This window comes from Tamandua tetradactyla, chromosome 11 (assembly GCF_023851605.1).
Source record: "Tamandua tetradactyla isolate mTamTet1 chromosome 11, mTamTet1.pri, whole genome shotgun sequence".
Classification (NCBI taxonomy): Eukaryota; Metazoa; Chordata; class Mammalia; order Pilosa; family Myrmecophagidae; genus Tamandua; species Tamandua tetradactyla.
This window is the reverse complement of record NC_135337.1, coordinates 1,871,238-1,888,030: the sequence shown is the minus strand read 5'-3', so window position 1 is coordinate 1,888,030 and position 16,793 is coordinate 1,871,238. Positions and strand designations below refer to the sequence as shown.

At 38.2% G+C, this 16,793-nt stretch overlaps 1 long non-coding RNA gene and 1 other non-coding gene across 2 annotated transcripts in view; both read left to right on the top strand.

The window, feature by feature from the left end:
• LOC143649354 (uncharacterized) overlaps positions 1-16,793 on the top strand; it is a 66,307-nt gene that overhangs the window by 9,341 nt on the left and 40,173 nt on the right. The window contains exon 3 of the long non-coding RNA XR_013158954.1: positions 9,215-9,302. This is a non-coding gene — a long non-coding RNA (uncharacterized LOC143649354). The remainder of the gene's footprint in view (positions 1-9,214; positions 9,303-16,793) is intronic.
• On the top strand, positions 3,611-3,713 carry LOC143651072 (U6 spliceosomal RNA). The gene has a single exon (XR_013159818.1). It is a non-coding gene; the product is annotated as a U6 spliceosomal RNA (small nuclear RNA).

Sequence of the window (16,793 nt, the reverse complement as noted above, 5' to 3'; positions counted from 1 at the left end):
TATTTTCAAAAATTTTGACTTGTATCACTTTTAAAATAAGAGGGGAGACAAAAACACAATAGACAACAAAAAATGATATTTAAGGAACGGTTCAAGGTCCCAGCTCCCATTTCATTGGGTTTTCTCCATCTAGATGTATGCAACTCAATCCCTAGAGTTCATCCACAGCTCTTTGTCTTCAGGCATAATGAAGGACCCCCAAGGGTTCATATTCTTAACCCTGAACTCATTCCTCCACCGTTCCCCAGTTAGCCCTGCTCTGCATGCTGACTGCATGGAGTTTGCCTCTGGATTTCACACTATACTTCAGTGGGTGTGAGAACAGGCAGCTAGAGTTCTCTCTTTTCTATCCCCTACCACTGAATACAACAGGGCCCCGAATACAAGCTCTTGACTATTTGTGGTCACTCCACTACTCTTTATTGGGTAATACAAGTTTAGGCTTGGGGGATTCCAATCTGGCAATACTATATTTTGTCTCCATCTCTTAAGACTATAGAGGGAATAAGGATACCAGATTCTCCTTCATTCCCTGTCTTCAAGTGCCAAGAAGACTCAGGGTTAAACAGCTGCCACATTCCACCATTAATGTGGACACATGTAGTGGAAGGAAAAATTATCCCAATAATGACAGTTTGCATCTGAGCATGCTGAAAATTGTGAAGTACCTTGAGATCTTCCAAGATGGAAATATCCAGTAGTAATAGCCCCTGTTTAAAAAAGATAGGTTTTGTTGGATTTTAAATTTTAGTATTCTTCTTAATGGCCATACCTAACAGCTAAAAGGGGTAGAAAGAGTAAAAGAGACAGAAAAGGATTCTGCAAAGCAGTGGATTTGAAAAAGTCCTGTTTGGTTGACTAAAGTGTTTCACTTTTTTAGTCAACTTGCTTTGATTTTGCATAGACATATCTCCTCTGGAATAAAGTGGGAACTCCCTTTCTCTGAGCTCCATGAAGTTCCCTTAGGACATGATGAGTTGATGCAGGTGAAATAGCAGTCCTGCTACAAGGAGGCCAACAAATAAATAATGTAAATGCTACAGAAGACCAACCGCCGAGCTATCTGGATGCCTCTTAAGACCTTACTGCTGGAGTCATGCATCTAAGGGAGGGCACAGAGAATGAAAAACACAACTGAAAGCAAAGATCGAAGCTGGACCTCTCTGTTTATGACTTCAAATGGGTTGCCTGACCTCAGTCAGACTGGCTCTATATGGATGCTATATTCTAAATGTTTATATACTAAGTATGAGTATTCTTCTTATAATAGCTGATTCTAATTTTTTAATGGCCCTCTAGTCCCAAATTATATATTTTGATTGTGTGCACATCCATTCCTACATTTGAAGTGAATGGCACAATTCAACACCTGGAAGGGTATAAATGGGTGTTTTTTAATTGCCCAGGGTTGGGGTAACTATCATTCCTTATTCAAAAAAAAAAGTTCTACAATAAGATTAAAACATAACATTTTTGCCTTAAAAAAAATTCCTCCCAATGATTTCAACTTCAAGTATTTATCAGACCACAAAAACCTGCATTGATAGATATAACTACTCTCTGCCCATGAAGGAACCTCAAGAAAGAAGACATCACTGGAGGTCAAGGCACAAAGACAAGGCACACACTTCAGCAGTGGTTATTTGAGCTTTAGAAATTTGTGCATAGAGTTTGCCCCAGATATTTTTCCAACTGAAAGCCACATCTTGATGGTAAAGAGAGTGAGACCAATAATATGAGCAACGGCTCCAGGTGAATTTCTGTTGTACATTGACAGGTTGGCCATCAATACTGCTGAGATTACTGGATAAATCACATAGACCTCCGCTACATAGATTTAAATTACATTTGGGTGGAAATTAAATCATTAACAGAAAACTCCCAGCAAAATACCAACTGGATAGGTTTTATTTCTGATGCTGCAGCCAGGAGGCCATCTGAAAGAAGTGAACACACAGCTAGAGCCTCCAATTAGTAGAGGGGTATTCTAAGTAACCCTTGGTCAAGTGAATATTTATAAAACCACCACTCCTATATCAAATAACATTTGAATTAAAAGCTGGCACTGTATCAAAGGAAAGACATTCCCAGCAATTCAGAATAAGTGTAAATTTGTACAACAGTTAGTGGAAAAGAAAGGGCTAGAGACATGAAAGTTTAATTCATGAAATTAATGATGTTTTTTGACAGAAGCATTTTATTTAAAAAAAAAAAGTCTTTGCACAATCTTGAAGAAAGGAGTGATTTTCAAATGGTCTCAATTAGTAGATAAGCTCTAGCACAAAAATTAAGCTTGCATAGGGCTGAGGTCAACATGAATTAGAATGAAGAACAAATGCAAATCACTAGATTATGTGGAATTAGCACCTAAAAGTAGGGGGCTTTTTGTGGATTCTATACCATCCACTTCTGCTCAGAGAAATTGAAGACAGTTTTGTGAAAATAAATTGTATAGTAATATTAAAACCATACTGCTATTAAAACTGTATTATTTATAGTTAATCTGTGTGTGCTTGAACATACATATACATACTTAATCAATCTAAACAATTTCCCGGCAACACGAAATTCTTCCTAATAACTCGGTTGAAATGTTGTTATGTTGCACTCATCCTTGACCTCCAGTCTGTCCATAGCATCCAGGAAATTACAGTCTTGCCATTTGTCTCTTTAATGTCATTCACACTGCCTCTTCCTTTCCTTCCCCAACTCATACCAACTCTTCATCAGTCAGTGTCTTGAATTGTCCAACACCACCATCTCCCCTTCTGCTCCATCTTGAGCACAGCCTGAGGGCAAATCTGCCTTAAATTCTTCCTTCATACTGTTATCCACTGCTCTAAAGCCTATGGTGGCTCCCTGGTACCTACTGCCTCATATACATCTTTCTCTACCAATCAATTCTAGACCCCTTGCAGTTGGTCTCTGCCAATTCACCCAACTCCACACTGCACTGTCCCCAACATACTTCCTCACTGGTCACAAGTCACTTTCCTAAACACATCCTGTTCCTTTTCAGAGTGGGTGCCTCCATTGTTGAGTTGCATCTTGACATAGTCCCTTGACTCAGTTTCTCAACATGAGTGCAAGTTTTATTAATTCAATTCAATTCAGTTCAATCTAATAAACAAAGATTCATTCATTAAACTCAGTGTCAACTCATGAGGCTCAGGTGTCAACTTGGCCAGGTGATAATGCCCTGTTCTTCTGTTTCCGAGGACTTAAACACCGGAATGTGAAATTCATCTTTGGCTGATGGCAGCTAAAGGGAGTGCCTTCCACAATGAGTGGCATTTCATTTAATTAGCTGGAGGCTTAAGAGAAAGAGAGGTCAGAAGAGAGCTTGGCATCTCAGCATACCTCATCTCAGCACTCGCCGCAAAGCCGGGACATTTGGAGATGCAGAAAGGAATCACCCCGAAGAAAGTCACTGGAACCCAGAAGCCAGAAGAGAAGCCAGCAGACATCACCCTGTGCCTTCCCATGTGACAGAGAAACTCAGATAAAAGCTAGCTGCCTTCCCGGAGCATGCACCCCCCAAAAAAATGCCTTTCCTCTGAAGAACTATAAAATTTTAGGTAAACAGATCCCCTTATTAAAAGCCGATTTAGTGCTTGCTTCGGCGGCACATAGACTAAAATTGGAACGATACAGAGATTAGAATGTCCCTACACAAGGATGACACCCAAATTCTTGAAGCATTCCATATTTAAAAATTAAAAAAGCCTATCTGTCACTGGTGTGTTGCATTCTGGCAGCTTTAGCAAGCTAAAACACTCAGTAAGAAAAATATTCCAGATAAAACAGCCAAAATGTCCAGAGTGGGGAGACAGAACTGTTTAGTGGCTTCAAAGTGAAGCATGATGCTGGCAGAGTAAAAGTCTTTAGAAGAAGGAAAAAAAGGCAACGTGATAGTGATTCCTAAAGTACAAGCCGATAAACGTGTACCAAAAAAAGTTTGTAAAACTGTCAAACTTTTTGTCATTTAATTTTATGCTCTTAATATTTTCTTTGTGAGTATACATACCTATATATTTGTATAATTTTTACATAATTGCATAAATGTCATCATTTATCTCACACACTGGGTATTTTAAAGGGATTTTTGTCAGAAACCTCATTTCTCTTGGCTTGTCTTCCCTTCATCCTCACCTCCCTAATTCTTTCCAAATTAACTTCACCCCTATTCAAGAGGCCCATGTCAAGAACTAGTTTCATCCACCTTCATTTTATATGCAGGCATATATAGGTATATGATCTTATAAAGGCATTTTTAGACAATTGCATATAAATACAGACCAGGAATCATTGTCCTTTTTTCTTTCAAAAATGGGATCATATTATAAATTTTTCCTACATCTTGTTTCTTTTCTCACGCAACAATTCTTTATGGAAAATTCTCCAAGTAAACTGATATAACTTCAATTCATTCTTTTTTATTTATTGCATAATATGCCATAGTATGGATACACAACTTTTTTAATCATACCCATAAGGATTGGCCTTTTGTTTCCATGTGTTGCCAGTACTAGCATTACTGTAATAAATAGCCCCTATATTAGTAGGACAGATTCCCAGGGTTGAAATTAATAGGTAAATAAGTTTATGCATTTTTATTTTTATTTCTGAAAAAAATTGTAATGCCTCCACCAGAAGAGACTGTATTTTTTCATGCATCTGTTTCAAGAGTTGTTGCTATGGCTCTTTTTAATTTTTACCTATCTGATGTTCTAGATTTAATATTTCATTTTTATTTGAATTTGCATTTCCCTATCAACCAGTGAATGTTTAGCATCTTTTCATACTCTTGTGGTCATCCAGATTGCTCTTAACTATTAAAATTTTCAATTATAAAAATTTCAAGGGGAGTCAAAGTATTAAAGTTAATATAACCGGCACTGATGCACCCAGCCTCCAAAATCAATATTAGATTTAATGCCTGATTTATTTCAGATTTTAAAATAAATGAATTATTACAAATACGGTTGATGATTCCCCCAATCTCACTACATCCCATTCACTTCCCTTACTTAAAGGGAATAGCCACTAGTTCTTTTATTTGGCTTTGGCCAGATATATATTGATTTGGATTTATTCATTTCTTTATTCCTCTTCTACTGGTCTGGAAGTTACACCTTCTAACTCTATTCTTTTAGTGGTTACCTTCCATTTTTATTATATGAAAGTAGCATAAAGTTTAAAATTAATAAATATCTCTATCCTCCAAAAAAAATTACAGGACCTTGAAATGCCTTAGCTGTGATACCTGCCTTCCATATTTCAAGATTACTTTTTTTTTTCCATTTAGTGCTTGCTTAGATTTATCTACATATTTGCCAATTTCTCTGCATAGTCTTAATTCTTACAGCTTATGCCTTCCTCTAAATCCCTTCTTCCTGAAAACTATTTCAGGAGTTCTTTTAGTCAGGTCTACTAACAGTTAATAGACACTCTTAAATAAAACTTTAGAACTCTAGGCTGATAGGATTTCTGTTTTTTTTTCCTCAGGCCTCTAAAGATTTTATTCTATTGGCTTCTTTATCTAATTGTTGTTTCTTTTAGGCAGCTTTCTTTGTTTTATGGCTACATTTAAATTTATTTTACTCTTCATAGTACAGTTTTATTAGCATAGAAATATATTTTTTGTTTATCTTGCTCATGTCTCATGAGCCTTCTCAAACTAAGGGTTTGCATCTGAAATTCTCATTCTGAAAAAAAATCTCAATTCTTATATGTCTTCGGATATGGTCCTTCTTTTAGTCTCTCCATTTTGTCTTTTTTGAATTTCTATCAAGCATTTATTGTTCCTTTCATTTCAAACCTTCATATTTTGCATTCTCTTCATATTTCCTGTCCTTTAATATATCTATTCTGCATTCTGGGCAATCTCTTCATCTCTACTCTTCCAGGGTACTAGACTTTAGAAGGACTTTACATTCCAGTTCTTCTCTTTCATGGGTCTTCAGCTATGTCTCCTATTCTCCCAAGGGAATAAAGACTTCAATTTCTACCTTCTTGAGCTTATATCTGAATCCGCTATCACCCTATAGTTCCAATAAGACCAGTCGTGTCAATGTATACTTGGTAGAAGTGCACAGACAGGATGGACCAAGATGCGACAGCCTCAAAATCATGTCCAGTAAGTTTGTTTGTCTGAAAATATCTCTGTTTCATTCTAACTCTTGAATAATAACACTTTTACTCAGTAAAGATTACTCTAGGTTGATGTTATTCCCTTTCAGACTTTTGAGGAGTTGACATGGAGAGAAAATTCATTGTGAATAATATAGGTTGTCTTCCAAATGAAGGGGTTTCATTTGGAGAAGTAATTAAACATTCTGTGTCATCTTGCAAAGTAGAACTAGTGCTACTAGGTGCATGCTACAAGGAAATAATTTCTGATTCATATAAGGAAGAATCTTCCAGCATTCAGAGTAGCTAAAGATGATGTGTGCATTCTCAAGAGATGTTGAGTTTTCCATCATTGGAGAGGTTTTGAAGCATAAAGAAGACAAGTAAAGTGGACAATCACTTGACCACTTGACAGAGATGTTGTAGAAGGGATTTAAAGCATCACATACTTGTTGAAATGATTGGGTTTTTAGTGTTCTTCTAGAAATGAGAAGGACTCATTCCTTTGCATACCCTAAATATGACTCCATAATTCTGGCTATGCACAGACAGTTGTTCAATAAAATGTTTGTTAACTAGTTGAACAAGATTTCTGTATTTTTTAGATCCCATGATCTCAGTGCCTTAAAACAATGAACATTATTTCTTGCACATATCACACAAGACTTGTGGTTTGGCTGCGGCTCTGCCAGGCTATGCTGAGATCAGCTCTGTTTGGAGGGCTCCATGTGTCTCCTCATCTGGAACTCAGGCAGGAGGATCAGCTACTAACTGGGGCAAGCTGTTCTCTAAGTTGAGAACAGAAGCTCAAATGCAGCAAGAAGTGCAGAGCTGAACCATGAGAGCACATGTAAACCTTTGCTTGGATGTAGCTTATGTCATCTGCTCATATTCCATTGGTCAAAGCAAGTCATATGGCCAAGCCTGAAACCAACGAGACAGGGACGTGAACACCTTCTACAGAGAAGCTTAACAGGGCAGGAGGGAGCCTGCAATGGGCTGGAGCAAGCTCATACTGGCTTGCAATAGACAATTTTTTAACTTCAAGAATTTTGCCAGACAGTGTTATACCGCTGGTAGCTTGAAAGAGACCATGGTGGAAATATTTACACCACAGAAGTTGACAAATGGTACAAATTGGGGTTTTGGTTTTGTTTTGTTGTTACCACTGGAGAGCTGGTTGTTACATATTTACCAGCACACCACTAGACGGAACCAACAATTGCACACAAATGAACAGTCGACTACCACTCCCTGGATTACTGGGGCCTCTAGGAGCCCAGCAATAGCAATGGACGAATCACACTTAAAAAACCCTCAAGACGTGTCTCTTTTCCGTACCCAAAAGGACCTAATGCTTATTTTCTTAGCTCAGAAGAAAGGATCAGTACCCTTTAGACCCTCTTGAACAATCTCCTGGCACAACTAGTTGAAGTAAAACTAAGTGGGTAAAAACCCCTTCACCCTCCCCTATCTCCCAGGAGCTGAGTTTAGGACTTCTATTTCCTTGGCAACACACCTGACATGAAAACTACTTCCAGTAGTTTCCCACTCCTCTCAGCTACTTTGAGTGTATCCAGTAAACTACTTCCATGCCTTTCTGCTTTGTTGCCACACTATTCCTGTCACCCCATGAGCGCGGGATGGTTTCCAGGCTGGGCCCCCCGCTTTAGTGCGAAGTCCCTTCTTTTAAAGTGGGATTTAATTGAGTCCAACATTTTCTTTCCTGCAGTGTGGGCTGGATAGTGCTAAGTGCTGTCACTTAAGGAACCCCAGGTGCAAAGGCTGGGCCTCCCCCAACCCCATGCTGTCATCTCCCCACCTCCCACACTCACCAATTGACCTAAACTAGCAAGATTTCCTAAGCCAATGCCTGCAGTCAGGAATGTTTGTGGATTCTCCCTGGAGGCTATCCCATCTTCAGGATGATGAAAGGATTAAGGAGAAACCAACTTGAAAAGATTCGAATAGGTGTAGGCAGAAGTGACTCAGGAAAACACCAAGGCTGTGCTTCTCCTCAGAATCTGTAACCATTCCCCACCTTCTTTGTCCTTCTCCTGCTCCCAATTTCCCCCTTCCAGCCTCTGCCCCCAGCCCCCACCCCCACCATTCTAAAGGACTGGCTCCAATTGCAAGGCCATTCCTGCCACAGTCTCTGGCAACTGGAGTGAAAGGTGCCGACAAAGAGGCCCTCTCCACAGCTCCCTTTTCACAAGAAGCATGTATCCAATTAAAGGATTTTAATTAAAATGCTTTCTGTAGCATCCTGTTTCTACTCACTGCTATAAATTAAACTTGACATTCTCTGATTTAACAGGTGGATGAGATTATTCTGAAAACTGCCAGATGAGAGGAAATAGAAGTTAAACTGAAGGAAGCTGTGTGCCTGGGAGCATGAACATTTGTGTGAGCGTGCACGAGTGCTCCTATGCCCTCGTGTGCTTGCACAAGTGCACAGTTATGTGTGCATGTGTCTTTCTTAAAACTGGTTTTAAATTCTGCAATTTAAAGTAGAAAAAGTAAAGAAAACAGAACTTCAATCTAAACAATTAGAGTCTCGTGCTAAATCTTTAAAATCTGGGCCAGTTCTACTTATTTGCACATTTCTCACAGATGATGTGCCTTTTCTATGCATCAGCTCAGAAAGATATGTAACCTCCGTTTGTTGTTTCCTAGAAATGATATTTTAATCCTCATTACTTCCTTATGTGAGGGGAAGGGGAGGGGGAGAGTTTCCTTCCTGGTCAAAACCATTTTCACCTCCATCCTGTTTTAGAGGTCCGTAGAATTAAAGGCTCCAGGGAGTTCTTACAGATTGTGTGTTACACTCTTAGATGGAAACTGACCACTTTAAGGGCTCTCTTTTGTTTCAGCCGAAGTAGTTTAGTCAGACCCTACCCTTGAGTTATATCACCTAAACGCCATGTTATTTTCCGCATCATCCTCCTGCCTGGACCTCTTCTCTTCCTATCTAACCTGCCTTCCAGGTCCTGCTCCTGCTTCTCCTTCCCATGACACTCCAGCACGTATTTACTCCCTTAAGTGCCCACCATATTCATTCATTTATTCACTCATTCCACAGAACCAACATGCTGCAGGTACAGAAGCAAACAATAAGAAAATAACAAGCATGGAATATGCTCAGTGGTGGATACGTGCTGCGAAGAAAGGTAAAACTAATTGAGGAGGACAGAGAATGGTGTTTGTTTTTATCTAACTAGGCTGTCCTTATTTAGTTTCACGTGTTTATGTTCTGTTGCTTCCTTGAGGATGGAAATTATGTCTAATTCCTTGAGATATATTCAAAATATTTAACCACTAGTGCAGGAGGGATAATGAACAATGAGATTTGGATTTGACCATCCTAATATGTCCCAGCTATCAGCTTTGCTAGACCTGATGGCCCACAATATTATTCAATGCATTTTCATCCACATATTGATTTAATAAGAGTCAGTTTCTCATATTATCTAAATGGTACTCTAGTGGCCTAAAAGAGTGAATGCATTTCAAGCAAAGAGTCTACATTATTTTTCCAGGATATGCAGGGGAGACACCCCTCAAGCATGGCCAGGCAGTTATCATTACACAAGCTGGTCAATTTCCTTGCCAATCTTAATGACTCATCTGGTCTCCTGCCCCCCATTCCCCATGAAAGAAAGATTTTCCATGAAAAACAGGCCCTTCAAAGCCTTCTCTTTGTTTGGGAAAGTACTAAAATCCCAGCTTCACCCTTTAAGTCCCTGGGGGAAGTGCTTTAGCACTTAGCAGAAACATCATGGACTTTGGGTTTAAACAGATTTGGGTTCAAATCCTAGCTTTGCCTGCCATTTGTCTTAGGAGCTTAGCTTGGTTCATTAACTTCTCTTTTCTTGAGGCTCAGAATCCTCAATTATAAAGTGAAAAGGATAATACCTAACTTGCATTGTTATGAATATTAAATAAAGCAGAGAGAGAAAAATAGATGGTACCTACATAGCACAAAACCAAAGCTTTGAGAGCGGTAGCTGTTGTCATTATCTATTGCTGTATAAAATGGTCCAATCACACGTGTGATCAAATAGTAAATTATACAGATCGACTCATCTTCACACTTACGGTTGCCTACGTATGGCTTCTACCACCCCCTCCCCGCCAAATTCTCAAAACTCCAGTTTACCCTGCTTCTACCACCTCACATCCAGGAAGGAAAATTAGACACCTATGTCTTCACAGTAATTCAGGCTTCTTGAGGACATGAATATCAACTTCCCTCTTTTCTCCATCTCCATTACCATCCCCCCATGCCCATTTCCAAACCATTCCTGACATAAGACTTCAACCACAAGATAAAACACAACAGAGAGCTGGAAAGATGGAGACTAATCAAAATGGTTGAAGGAACTTGTGGGGAGGGAAGTGGATGAATTGTTAAGGCTCTTGAGCAAGGCTGAAGGGAGTATGCAAGAAGTCTACTGAATACATAACTGGTGTGTCCAGTCAACACAAATACTTTCGTTAGGGAAAAAACTGTCTCGAGCTGAAACGAGGCCAACCTAGAGTAAATAACTAAATGTGTCATTTTCCATGATGGATTTTATAACTATGGAAGTTATGCAGACTGAAAATATAAATGGTTGCCAAAGCAAGTGAGAAAAGCCCATAGAACAGTGACTCATCATAGGGTTCATTGAAGAAAACCAGAATATTTGAGGTACAATGGTAATAATCAACAAGCATGTACTAAACCCCATTCGATGCCCTGCCTTGTGCTAAGTGCAGATGAAGAAGCAAAGAAGTAAAGACGGGATTCCAGGCTTAAAGGATATTACAGAACAAGAGAGGTGAGAAGTAGCCACAAAAGACTGCAAGGCAAGTTACTATCTGATCAGCAACAATGAAATGCATTGGGAAATAGGAGATAGATCTGCCTTCTATGGGACAACTTCAAGGAAGATGTAGCATTTGAGATGCACACTGAAGAAAGGGTAGCATCTGAGCTGTGGAAATTAGTTAGAGGAAGGACCACTAAGAGGGAATATGGAGCCTGGGGAGAAAGGGCGAACTGGGATTGGCATGCAACATAATGGGGCCCCAGCACCCCTCCACTGCTGGACCCAATAATTCCTCCCACCTGCCCTGCCTAGTGTGGAGAGTAGAGAGGTGGTGGTGTGGAAAACAAATAAGAAAGGTAAACCATAACACAGACAAAGCTATAAAACAAAGGAGAAGAGGAAGTTAAACGGCACAAATCTAAAATCTCGGTTCCAGACGTCCCTGAATTTAGTTTGTTTCTAACTCCTGCCTTTTCCATCCTGCCCAATGCACACGTGCATGCACACAAATACACATGCACGCACATGCACACACCCACTGCACTCCCATTTCTCAGAGGTTAAGCATGTGTCCCCCAAAACAGGAAGGAAAGCACCATGTAAATAGCGAGCTAGAAAAAAAATAATTTACTGGGGGGCTAAATGAGGACTGGACATTAAACATAAATACACAAGGAGGATGACATAAGAAAGGGTGGTAAGGTTTTCCAACCCTCTTCATAGGAGAGGTCCAAATTTCCTCAAATGCCACATTTAGCTTCTCAAACAATTCCCCGGCACCATATGATTTTTCAGCCCTCTACCATTTAAAAACCACTTTCACACATATTGCCTCTTCATAACATAAATGGGAACAATCATTCAGACAGCTACTGTTATAAAGCTAGAAGCCAGGTTTTAACGCATAGATTATCAAGCATTGTCTAACCATCCATAGGAAATCAATATATGAGTCTAAAGCATTTCCTGCAAAGCATCCATGAAGATGAACTGTCCCAAGAACTTTCCCAAAGTGGACTCTGTTTATCTTCCCAGAAAGAAGCCTACTTATGAAAGAGTCCATGTTTGGCCTCTTGTTAAAAGATGCCTTTTTATTTTGCAATTATGTATGATAGATACTCTAAACTCTTTTTGGCATTGAGGAAGAAATATGTAAAATCTGCCTGTGTTTCCTCATGGAAGGACTGAGTTATATCCATTAAAATCTTGTCATGCAAAACACTGGCAGCAAAGAATAAAAATCTACACTCAGCATATCATGAATAAGCACAGACAGAGTTCAGGTCTACAAATTCACCCACCTGCTATGAACGAATCTGTAGTTAACAGTACACAGGAAACTATGGAAAAATCCTTAAGTTAAAACAAAAAGTTTGACCACACATTTCATGTAGAGGCACACATTAAACTGTATTTTCGTTTTCAATAGAACGAGAAGAAAGGCTACTTTCAGGATAATTTCTTCAGCTCTCAGTTTTCCTTTGTTAAAACTGGGCCACCATGACAGTGGCTTGCCCTAGTATAGTTTTAACAAGTGATGTCTCTCAGTCTTAGAATGTAAACCTATTACTTTGGGGTACCTGCTAATAACATGTCAGGAATAGGAAAGGGAACAGTAATCTTTCCTTCTGCTGGTCCTCCTGCTACAATACAAAAAAGGGTGATTAACTGTCCCAGGGCTGACCCAGTTTTAGCACTTAGTTTCCCATGTCCTAGCACACCATTCATTCCCAGGCAAACTGAGACATTCGGTCACCCTATCAAAGCATCCCAAGTCAAGTTTTAAGTCGCCACTGAGAAAGCAAGTCAGGACCAAGGAATGGCATGCAAATGGTAAGTAGGGCAGAATAATAAGTTAACTTAGCCTCCTTAACAATTTTGTAGGGATCCAGATCTTGACAGAAGTAAAACATACCACATTTTTGTCTTGAGACTGAAAAATATGAAATTCATAACACGGGAACAAAAATCCAAAAGTTTTCCTTTATTCCCAATAAATTAAAATACTCCTGACAAGAAAATTTAAAGGCTACACACTTTATTTTAGTGGTTTCAAATTGAAAACAATTAGTCTTATATGGTAAAATACTGGGGGTTATTGAAAATGTCTTAAGGAAATCTTGACCTTTGTATTAAGGGTGGCAAAAACTGAAAATGCAGTTTCTCACTGTAAATAATACCTTGAATGAGGGGGAAAATGTTGAGGGCAAATCTTAACTGATGACAGAAAAAAAAAATCCAGCTCCTATTTAGCTTCTATCTTCTAGTCAAGGAGAACTGCCTGCAAACTAGAAAGAACAGAATAAGCACCATTAACAAGGAAATTTATTCTCAGGGAAGAAGGTAATAAATGATAACTCAAATTTCTCATTCCCAAATGTTGCTTCATAGATTGGCTGCATCAGAGTTACTTGGAAAGCTTGTTAAAGACACAGATTCTCAGGCCCCAATCTAAACGGACTCTGATTTAGAAGGTTTTTCTTCTAAAAGAAAATACACTGTTTTAACAAGTTCTCTAGGTAATTCTGATGAGCAGCTCCTTTTGGAAACCCTGACTTAGACCATTAAAATGGGTGAAGTTGGGAAGTCAACATGGATTGTTCTCCAAATCTGTCATCAAGAGGCAATAGAGGTTGACAGTTAAGAGACTGGGTCCCTCAGGACATAACAGATCCTAATGATCTGGGACACACCCTTGCTCAATCCCTTGTGAGCTATGTGACCTTGAAGAAGTAAACTAACCTCACTGTTCCTCATTTCCCCATCTAAACATGGAGATAATAGTAATCTTCCAGAGTTGTTGTGAGGTTTAAATAAGCCAATACAACTCATACTCTTCAAAAAGTGCATGTCACACAGTAAGTGCTCAATACATGCAAGTAATTATTATTACAGCTGAAAGAACTTCTCCATCAGTGTTTAAATATGCAATTCAGAGCTTGAGGGAGGTAGCAAAAGACTAACAGTAACTATCCTAGCTAATTTCTAAAAAGGGCAAAACAATACTTCCCAAAAACTGCATTGATTTCTTGCAAAATTCTAGAGCAGATGTGTGCACTAGATTATTCAAAGTACTCATGGGGGGGGGGAAAGGATGTTGAGTAGAAGCCAGTGGAAGCTCACCTTTATTTTTATTTCTGGAAGCCTCTCTTAGTATTTTTATGAGCATGTTGAGTTGGAGCTCAGGGGAGAGTTATCTCTAGCTAAACATACCTCTTAATTCTTCCTTACATCCACTAACCTGACTCTATCCTAGACTTCCCCATCTCAGAAGTGGTCCTACCATCTACAATGAAATCTTGGAGTCATCTTGATCCCTTATCCTACTTGCATACAACTCATCAAATAAGTCCCATAAATTCTACTTCTAAAACTTATCTTGACTCTTTCATCATCAGTGCTACCACCTTGGTTCATATCAACATCCTCTCTCATCTAAAAGCTCACGATAACCTAATTGGACTCCATATTTATACTCTTGATTCTTACAAAAATTCGCCAGGCAGCAGGCTGAGCTGGCTTTTTAAATATATTCCATGCCACACCTCTGCTTATGATCGTTCAATGTCTTTCCAATACGTTTAGAATAAATTTTAAATTCCTTACCATGGATCAAGTTGGATTTTATATGAGGTGTTCAAGGTCGGTGCAAAGTAAGAAAATCAAATAATGTAAAACGCCACATTAACATAATGAAGGGGAAAAAAAACCACATGATCAGAAAAGGCATATAACAAAATCTAGCATGTCTCCTTGAAAAAAAACACTTAGAATGGAAGGAATATTCCTCAGTATGATAGAGAACATACCACTAACATTCTACTTAATGGGAAAAGACTGAAAGCTTTCCCTCTAAGATCAGGAACAAGAGAAGGATACCACCTGTCATCATTATTATTCAACATTGTTCTGGAAGTTCTAGCCAGAGCAATTAGGTAAGAAAAGGGAATAAAAGTCATCCAGATTGGAAAGGAAGAAGTAAAACTTTCTCTGTTTGCAGATGGCGTGATACTATATGTAGACAATCCTGAAAAATCCCACAAAACTCCTAGACCTAATAAATGAATTCAGAAACTATCAGGGTTCAAGATCAAAACCAAAAAATCAGTCGTGTTAATATACACAAGCAATGAACAATCTGAAGAAGAAATAAAGAAAAAAATTCCGCTCACAATAGCAACTAAAAGAATCAAATATCTAGGAATCAAACTAAAAAAGGATGTAAAGGACTTGTACAGAGAAAACTATAAAGCATTCCTAAAAGAAATTAAAGAAGACCGAAATAAATGGAAGAACATTCTGTGTTCATGGTTTGGAAGACTAAATATCATTAAGATGTCAATCCTACCTTAAGCAATTTATACATTCAATGCAATCTCAATCAAAATTCCAAGAACCTTATTTGAAGAAATAGAAAAGCCAATCATCAAATTTATCTGGAAGGATAAGAGGCCCTGATTAGCTAAGGCCAACTTGAAAAAGAAGACTGAAGTTGAAAGACTCACACTTTCTGATCTTAAAACTTATTACAAAGTCACAGTATTCGAAACAGTACGGTACTGGCACAGGGACAGATATATAGACCAAGGGAACTGAATTGAGATGATCATATATTTTGCTTTCCTTCATTATGCTAATGTGGTATGTCACATTAATTGATTTTCTTATGTTGAACCATTTTTTCATACCTGGCATAAAGCCTACTCAATCATGGTGTATATTTTGCTTAAAATACTGTTAGATTTAGTTTGCTAGTAGTTTGTTGAGGATGTTTGAATCTTTATTCGTAAGAAATATTGGTCTGTATTTTTCTTTGCTTGTGGTATCTATATCTGTCTTTGGAATGAGGGTGAAGTTGACTTTGCAGATGTTCCCTCCGCTTCAATTGTCTGGAAGAGTTTGAGTAAAATTGGAGTTAAGTCCTCTGAATGTTTGATAGAATTCCCCTATGTAGCCATCTCGTCCTGGGTTTTATTTGTTGGGTAGTTTTTAGTTACCAATTAAATCTCTTCACTAATAATTGAGATAGATTTAGCCTGTGTGTTTCTAAGAATTTGTTCATATTATCCAGATTACCTAATCTATTGGTGTACAGTTTTTCATATTATCCTCTTCTAGTCCTTTTTATTTCAGCAGGGTCAATAGTAATGTCTCCCTTTTCGTTTCTGATTTTAGTAATTTGTAGCATCCTTCTTTTTTTCTTTGTCAACCTAGCTAAAGTTTTGTCAATTTTATTGATGTTTCAAAGAACCAACTTTTGGTTTTCTTGATTTTTTTCTATTATTTACTATCCTCTATTTTATTTACTCCATTTCAATCTTCATTTTTTACTCCTTTCTGCTTTCCTTGGGTTTGATTTGCTCTTCTTTTTCTAGCTCTTCCAGTCTGAGTTGAAGTCTTTAATTTTCATTTGCCTCAAGATACTTCCTTATTTCCCTTCTGATTTCCTCTTTAACCTATTGGCTGTCTAAGAGTATGTTGTTTAGTTTCCACATATGTATGAATTTTCCATTTCTCCCTCTGTTATTGATTTCCAGCTTTATTCTGCTGTGTGCAGAAAATAAATATTGTATAATTTCAATATTTATGAATTTATTGAGGTTTGTCTTGTGACCTGACCTATGGTCTATCCTGGAGAATTATCCATGTACACTGAAGAATAATGTGTATTCTGTTTTTGGTGAAGTTTCTGTATGTGTCTTTTATGTCTAGTTGATATTAGACAACATTCAAGTCTTTTATTTCCTTATTGAACTTCTGATTAGATGTGCTATCCATTATTGAAAGTGATGTCTTGAATTAGTCTACTATTAATGTAGAATCACCAATTTTTGCTTTTAAAAAGGT